Source organism: Bison bison, unplaced genomic scaffold, assembly GCF_000754665.1.
Source record: "Bison bison bison isolate TAMUID 2011002044 unplaced genomic scaffold, Bison_UMD1.0 scf7180017864048, whole genome shotgun sequence".
Lineage (NCBI taxonomy): Eukaryota > Metazoa > Chordata > Mammalia > Artiodactyla > Bovidae > Bison > Bison bison.
The window spans coordinates 2,160,352-2,169,372 of NW_011494620.1; the positions used below are offsets into that span (position 1 = coordinate 2,160,352).

The 9,021-nt window shown below is 36.7% G+C and overlaps 1 protein-coding gene across 1 annotated transcript in view; it reads right to left on the reverse strand.

Annotated features, from left to right (window-relative positions):
- TRPC4 (transient receptor potential cation channel, subfamily C, member 4) overlaps positions 1-9,021 on the reverse strand; it is a 207,420-nt gene that overhangs the window by 110,521 nt on the left and 87,878 nt on the right. The window lies entirely within an intron of this gene.

The window sequence follows — 9,021 nt, forward strand, 5'->3', positions numbered from 1 at the left end:
AGATTAAAAAAAAAAAACTGCAATAGAATGACATGATATTCTTTGTTTTATCTGAATTGTGACATTTTATGAAATCTTAGCCTCAATGCCTATGAAAACCCTTGATAAAAGTCTTTCTTGCTCCCAACTTCTTTTCTGTCAATCTTTGCTTTTCTTTCCCAGTATTGTGGCCTACCTAAATAATAAAAAAGGCACTGAAAAATAGTTAATGATTTGCTTTAAACCCCAGATTTTCTTCTGCAGTACAAGTTTTTAAATTCCTCACTCAGGTTTTTGGCTTGTTTGTGTTTTATCTTCTGTAGCCCTAAGATCCAACCTATGATTAAAGGTGGCAGCCGAACATAAGAGAGGTATCCTCTCAGCTTTCTCTTTTCATCTATCCCTTTACAGTGTATCTTCCAGATGACAAGAGATGTTCCCTTGCTAACATCGCTGTTTATTAGAAAAAAATGCTTCCCAATGAATCAGGTCACCAGTGCACTTACAAACAATTTCCTTTGTGTTATTCTCTAGGAATGATGAAGACAAAAACAATTTAACAGGCACTATTTAATAGGCCTAAAGCTCCTGAGAGTGCCATGGGCTGCCAAGAGATCAAAGTAGTCAATCCTAAAGGAAATCAGACCCAAATATTCATTGGAAGGACTGATGCTGAAGCTGAAGCTCCACTACTTTGGAGCAAAAGTAGTGCAAAGAGCTGACTCATTGGAAAAGAACCTGATGCTGGGAAAGATGGAGGTCAGGAGGAGAAGGGGACAACAGAGGATGAGATGGTTGGATGGCGCCACCAACTCAAAGGACGTGAGTCTGAGCAAACTCTGGGAGATAGTAAAGGTCAAGGAAGCCTGGCATGCTGCAGTCTGTGGGGTTGCAAAAAGTCGGATTCAACTTAGCAACTTAATAGCAAGAACACTTACTCTAACTATTCATTATTCATATTTTTATAGACATGCTCTCTTGGTGAGTAAGCGGGTATCCTGCTGTTAGAACCAGGCCCATCTGTCTGATACCCAGACCCGTATGTATTGCATTACACCCTGCTGCTTGACAATTTTTTGGTTTAATATTTCTTCCTGCTGCCACAAAGTCACAGAGGCCTCTGTGAAAATAAGTGCTACATAAGGACAAGTTAAACAGGCAGAGAAGAAAAAGTGATGACATAAAAATCACATTAAAATGGGATACTGGTCAAATATGATGGAAACCACAAAAGGATAAAAAGAAAATAATTGAGAGACAAATGAAAGTCATATGAAACTTCAGTTGCACTACTTTTAAGTAGACTGTCCTCTTTACAAGAGAATAACTAAACTCATATGCTTTTAATTCATCTGCCAATTTGGATATCTGTTTATTTCATAAGATACACACTCTATGTGTGTGTGTGTGTATATATATTAACATATTCAGTATTTAATTTTTTTAGAAGACAACTTAAGTATATCTCCCACCTCACCCTTTAAGTTGGAGAAGGCAATGGCACCCCACTCCAGTACTCTTGCTTGGAAAATCCCATGGACAGAGGAGCCTGTTAGGCTGCAATCCATGGGGTCGCTAAGAGTCAGACACGACTGAGCGACTTCACTTTCACTTTTCACTTTCATGCATTGGAGAAGGAAATGGCAGCCCACTCCAGTGTTCTTGCCTGGAGAATCCCAGGGACAGGGGAGCCTGGTGGGCTGCCATCTATGGGGTCACACAGAGTCAGACACGACTGAAGTGACTTAGCATAGCACAGCACACCCTTTAAGTTAGTGGGACAATTTTCCATAAAAAACCTCTTAGAGGAAGCTTTGGTCAAGAATGGAATAAAAGAGCAAAAAAAAATAATAAATTACACCCACAGCAAATCACTGCTGCTTCTGCAAAAAACATACTTTCACCAGTTATAGTCAAACAAAACACACTATATATATAGAGAGAGAGAGTCTGCTGGGACTCTGATCACGCAGCCCAGCAGGCACACATGATTGTTTATCCAGGTCCCAGAAGGTAAGCATTGCATTGAAAAATAACAAAAAAACACTTAAATGATTGCTTGTTATTGAGTGCTAATTATGTGCCTATATCAGTTATTACATGGTGTTTGATAATTGAGGGCTTTCTTATCCTATCATCACTTCTGAGTTTGCTTACTCGCATTCTTTTATATGTACAATTTGGTCCTCTTCTCCTTTTAATTAATGAGTATTACTCATAGGCCCATGGATTTTTCATTTATTCAATATATTTTGATTCATTGCAATCATTATTAATTTTGAACTTGTTTTTGAGGTCTAGCATACATTAGATCCCTGGGTTGGGAAGATCCCCTGGAGAAGCGGAAGGTCAACTCCAGTATTCTGGCCTAGAGTCCATGGAGTCACAGAGTCAGACACAATAGAGCGACTTTCACTTTCACTTTCATACAAACAGTAAAATGCACAGTGTACAGCTTGATGCCCTTTTAAAAAGTGAACATGCTTGTGTGACACAACACAGACAAAAGCCTGGAAGAGTGTCTGCATCCCAAGAACCTCCCTCTTGTCCTTTCTCAGTCATTCCAGTTCACAATCACAAATCTAACTGCTATCACCACAGATTACTTTCACAAACTTTTAAACTTTATATAAACAAATCAAAGTATGTACTTTTTATGTTTAACTTTCTCTGTTAGTAGCAATCATTTTTGTTACATCAATTCGGCATCAGATTTTGATTTTTGAAAATGACACAACTTATTTATCAATCTATTTTTTATGATATCTGTGTGGTTTCCAGTCTATGGCTATTAAGAATATGGTTCCTTTGTACATTTTTGTCCATGTCTGTTGATCTTGTACCTAGGAATGGAATTTCTGGATCGAATAATATTCTTAAACAGTGATACCAACTTTCATCCCTACTGTAAATTATACTTGGCGTTGCTAGTCCTTTATCACTCTATTCACCTACTTATTTATGGCATTCAACATTTTAAGCAATAATTTTGAATTGTTTTATTTATTATCAGGGTTGGCTACTGCATTTGTCTAAGGCCTGAAAGCTTCTATGGAAATAATCATATAATTATTCTCCTTAGTCCTAAAAGTATGGTTGCACATACAAATGCATACACCTACACACACACACACACACACAGAGTATAAATTATGCAAGTGATTTTGGCATAAATATTTAATAAATTCCTAAAGAGAGTATAAATAAAGCAATAGGGAAATTAATTTACAGAAGACATTATTTTTACTAGGTAGAATTAGAAAAGGATTTTAGAGGGAATTTATACTTAAGATGGGTTGGAACTAGCAACATAGAAAAGTTACCAGAAAATGATAACAAGAAAAAAAAAAAAGAAAGATGGATTCATAGCAAATTCTTTAGAGTATGGGATAAACCACATAGAGATAAATAATTGTAAAATGCCTGAATGCAGATTAGGGCAACATGAGGGAAGGTTTTCAAATAGCCATTGGTGGAGTCACAGAATAATTTAACCAGGAGAATAATGGAGTAATTCCTACATGCTAATATCACTGTAGCATATTTTGATTATCAGGTTGAAAAGTAGAATGGTTGGAGGTAGATGAGGGAGCCTGGTAACCAGTGCAGTCTAAGCTAGAGCTGTAGTAATGGAAAAAGAAACACTGTGATCATGACCATGATGCAGGAGAGAGACAGAGACAGAGAGAGGAAATGTATGTGTGGGATAAGAGCAATTCAAAGCAAAGGTATCAGAGGACAAGGGAGCTCTAGTCCAGATGCCCTGCATATCTTTCAGTTCGGCTTTCAGTTTCAATAATGTCTACTTGTCTCGGAGCGAAAGCTGGTCATAAACAGAACGAAACAATCCAGAGTTCCATTACAGAATGGCAGGGTTCGAATGGCATATTTGCAAAATCTAGGGCTGAAAAGGGATTTTCAGAGAAGTCCTTAATTAAATAAGGGCCAATGACCCTTCTCCTCTCTTTTGCCCACTAGCTGGCCAAGAATAAAAGTTAATGAAAGGCCACTTCTTACTGACTTCATAGGAAAGATGAGAGTACCATCTCAAAGGATCTCTTGCCTTGGAAGATGGTGACATTGGAGCAGACAAGAGGGCAGCGAAGAGATGCCTGTTTGCTGAGCTCCAGCAGCAGAGACATTTATCAGTTGATTAGCAACTTTACTATTTACCTGATACTCAGAAATTAAAGGGTTTCCCAGGTGACTCAGTGGTAAAGAATCTGCCTGCCAATTCAGGAGATGCGAGTTTGATCCCTGAGTTGGGAAGATACCCTGGAGAAGGAAATGGCAACTCATCCCAGTATTCTTGCCTGAAAAATCCCATGAACAGAGGATCCTGGCAGGCTACAGTCCCTGGGGTCGCAAGAGGCAGTCCCATGGTCTTTGCGATTAAATAACAGAAATTTAAAGAAGTCTAAAACATAAGGCATTGAAACTCAGAAACACTTAGAAAATGCAGAAAATGGGCTTCTCCTTCTTTCATGGTTCACTCACAAGTCTATTTCCTGTCCTTATCCTGTGCTTTGCTTTACTCAGTATCTTCAGTATGCAACTCTCCCTCTTTCTTTTTGTGCTTCCAATGTCATAAGTGAAAAGCAGATTTTCTAACAGGAAAATAAATAGTTCACTATAAGTGCTCAGGGGCTATTACCTAAAAATGACGTTGATAGGAATATTCTTTTTTTCCTCCAAATTTGACATAAATAAGGACAGAAATGAACATAACAAGAACAACCATGTAGATAAAAATTACACTATGCTTGACTTATTTTAGTCAAAATAAACTCTCTACAGACATAAAAGCATTACACCCATGCAAACATACCTGTATGAAAATATACTCATGTTACTTACAAGCAACACACTTCCCCATTTAACGAACTTCAACTGATTGAATTATATTGTTGACCCAGAAATCTACAACTAAGAAGAAGAGGCAATTAAAAGAGGATCTGGAAACTAAACTCATATCCCTGTTTATTACACTGTATAGCTGGAAGTTTGCTTTGGCTTTTTTCCCTAAGATTTATGAATATTTGTTCAATGTCTTTTTCTCAATCTTACCATAGCATTAGTTACATTATTAACTGAATCGTTTTCATCTCACATAGTTTTCAGAATGACTGACCTACACATAAGCTAAATAACACACATTAATGCTCAGATGTTAAAGAATGTGCCTGCAATGCAGGACCCTAGGTTTGATCCCTGGGTCGGAAAGATCTCCTGGAGAAGGGAATTGCAACCCACTCCAATATTCTTTCTTGGAGAATCTTATGGACAGAGGAGGCTGGCAGCTACAGTCCATGGGGTTGCAAAGAGTCAGACACAATTGAGCGATTAACAATCAGTTTAACTGATTACCTATTAACTCATAAACTGATAGCTTTCTTCAAATTCAACCCAGTGCTTTTTACTGAAGTGACTTGGCACCAGTCTGAGGCATGTACTTTAAAATCTAGAGTGTGACATTTTACCCAAATATAGAAATGTCTCTTTGTCACTAACATATACATTTTTGAACTATTAATGTTGAAGTATCTAGAGAAAAATTCATCCTGGAGTGACATTCATACAGTTTAAGAGAATTCATTCCCTTATATTCAGCATTCATTAAACTGGGTTGTATAAACAGAGTAAAAGAAAATTTCTTATATAATAGTAATTGGTATATCCTCAATTATTAAGACCAAATAGACCAATATTCTAATCGGGGTTTACTCTGGATTAGTTATATTATCTTGCAAAAGTCCTTTAATATCTCTGTTATGAGAGGTGATTGCTGTAACATGAAATTTCTATGATTCAAAAACTTTTTTTATACCCTTATTGATAGTAAAATAATTGAAATTTTATGAGAATTTTTTCAAGTACCTCAACAAAAATTTGTTGGAATATTTAGCTTCATCTTGCTTTTAGCTTTAATGTTTTTATCTAATGTACTGAAACCTATGTTTTTTAAAACTCAGACTTATGAATATCAAATTTATCTCTCTTAATCACCCAGACAGACCTTCTAATTCAAACCAACGTAAGGAACTTTCAACTTAGAGTTATATTTTAAAAACTAATTAAACATAATTTATTGAGAACTTGAGAAATTTTCATAAACATGCACATATGCATATACACTCAAACATGAACTTGCACAAAAATCAAGTGGTTGCTATATGAATGAATGAATAAAGTTGATGCCAAAGTCTTTGACTGTGTGGATCACAACAAACCATGGAAAATTCTTAAAGAGATGGGAATACCCCAGACCACCTGACTTGCCTTTTGGGAAATGATATACAGGTCAGGAATCAACAGTTAGAACTGGACATGGAACAACGGACTGGTTCCAAATAGGGAAGGGAGTATGTCAAGCCTGTATATTGTCACCCTGCTTATTCAACTTACATGTAGAGCACATCATGAGAAACGCTGGGCTGGGGGAAGCACAAGCTGGAATCAAGATTACCGGGAGAAATATCAATAACCTCAGATATGCAGATGACAACACGCTTCTGGCAGGAAGCAAAGAACTAAAGAGCCTCTTGATGAAAGTGACAGAGGAGAGTGAAAAAGTTGGCTTAAAACTCAACATTCAGAAAACTAAGATCATGGCATCTGGTCCCATCAGTTCATGGCAAATAAATGGGAAGCAATGAAAACAGTGACAGACTTTATTTTGGGGGCTCCAAAATCACTGTAGATGGTGACTGCAGCCATGAAATTAAAAGACGTGTGCTCCTTGGAAGAAAAGTTATGACCAACCTAGACAGCATATTAAAAAGCAAAGACATTACTTTGCCAACAAAGGTCCATCTAGTCAAGGCTATGGTTTTTCCAGTGGTCATGTATGGATGTCAGAGTTGGACTGTGAAGAAGGCTGAGTGCTGAAGAATTGATGCTTTTGAACTGTGGTGTTGGAGAAGACTCTTGAGAGTCCCTTGGCCTGCAAAAGAGATCTAACCAGTCCATCCTAAAGGAAATGAGTCCTGAATATTCATTGGAAGGACTGATGCTGAAGGTGAAACTCCAATACTTTGGCCACCTGATGTGAAGAACTGACTCATTGGAAAAGATCCTGATGATGGGAAAGATTGAAAGTGGGAGGAGAAGGGGACGACAGAGGATGAGATGGTTGGATGGCATCACTGACTCAGTGGTAATGAGTTTGAGTAAAGTCAGAATTGGTGATGGACAGGGAAGCCTGGCGGGCTGTAGTCCATGGTCACAAAGAGTCAGACACAACTGAGCAACTGAACTGTACTGAACTGAAGACAATAAAGTTCAGATATAAGATACCTTATATATCTTATATATCAAAAAAATTCATGTTTTTCTCTATATTTGAAATATGGTTATAAACAAAACTGATTAAATATAGAATGAAAAAGTAGCTATTATAAATTGTGGTAAAATACTGTACTTATGAAAATATTAAAGAAAAAATAAATAAAACATATAAGAAGAAACAATAAAACATCACACAGCATAAAATAAGATCCAAAATATGATGAAAATATTGTGTTCTGAATAGGAAGACCTAATATCTTAATTGTGTCAATAGTCTCAAAATACATATGTGCATTTTATTCAGGGCCTTCCCTGGTAGCTCAATTGGTAAAGAATCTGTCTGCAGAGCAGGAGATCCAGGTTCAATCCCTGGATCAGGAAGATCCCCTGGAGAAAGAAGTGGCAACTCGCTCCAGTATTCTTGTTTGGAAAATCCTATGGGCTACAGTTCATGGGGTCACAAGAGTTGGACACTACTTAGCAACTAAAACCATCATTTTGTTCAGAATCTTTTTTATTTATAACTTGATAAAACTATTTTATTAGTTAATAAGGAGGAATATATATCCAAGAATTTCAAAAATTATGAAAGGAAGACCATGATCCAAGAATATAGCAACAAGTACAGATCAGTTGAATAGCTTTTTAACCATTATTACTTATTATATATGGAGAAGGAAATGGCAACCCACTCCAGTATTCTTGCCTGGGAAACTCCACGGACAGAGGAGCCTGAAGGGCTACAGTCCATGGCATTGTAAAGAGTCAGAAATGACTTAGCGACTAAACCACCACCACCACTTACGATATATGGGAACTTGATATGTGAAAAAGTAAAATTTCTATTCAATTGGAAAAAGTGATTCATTTATTATATGGCATTGAAACCATTTTCTATCCCCCCAAAAAACAAATTAGCCCTTATCTCATTTCATAACAATAAATTTGGGATGGGAAAAATATTTAAATATATAAAGAAAAAGCAACAACATTTAGAAAAGAATTTCAAAAACTAGTTGTACAGACAAAGGGTTGGGGAGAACTCTTAAATCAAGACTGGTAACACAGAATGAAGAACTGCATATTTTATTTTACATTTCTCAAGTAGAATAACCAAAGATTTTCACAGAAGAAAATAAAACCAAAACAAATTAGCAAACATAACAAAATAGAAACAGAGTCATAGATACAGAGAGTATGAACAAGTAGTTGCTAGAGGGAAAAGGGTCAGGGAAAGAGTGAAATTGGTGAGCGAAATTATGAAGCACAAAATTCTCGTTAAAAAGTAAAAAAGTCACAGAAATGAAATTTACAGTATGGGGAATACAGTCAATAATAATGTAATATCTTTGTATGGTGACAGATGGTAAATGGACTTATTATGATCATCATTTTATACTGCTAGAAATATTGAATCATGCTAGTAAAGTAATACTTAAAATTCTCCAAGCCAGGCTTCAGCAATATGTGAACTGTGAACTTCCTGATGATCAAACTGGTTTTAGAAAAGGCAGAGGAACCAGAGATCAGATTGCCAACATCCACTGGATCATGGAAAAAGCAAGAGAGTTCCAGAAAAGCATCTATTTCTGCTTTATTGACTATGCCAAAGCCTTTGACTGTGTGGATCACAGTAAACTGTGGAAAATTCTTTAAGAGATGGGAATACCAGACCACCTGATCTGCCTCTTGAGAAATTTGTATGCAGGTCAGGAAGCAACAGTTAGAACTGGACATGGAACAACAGACTGGTTC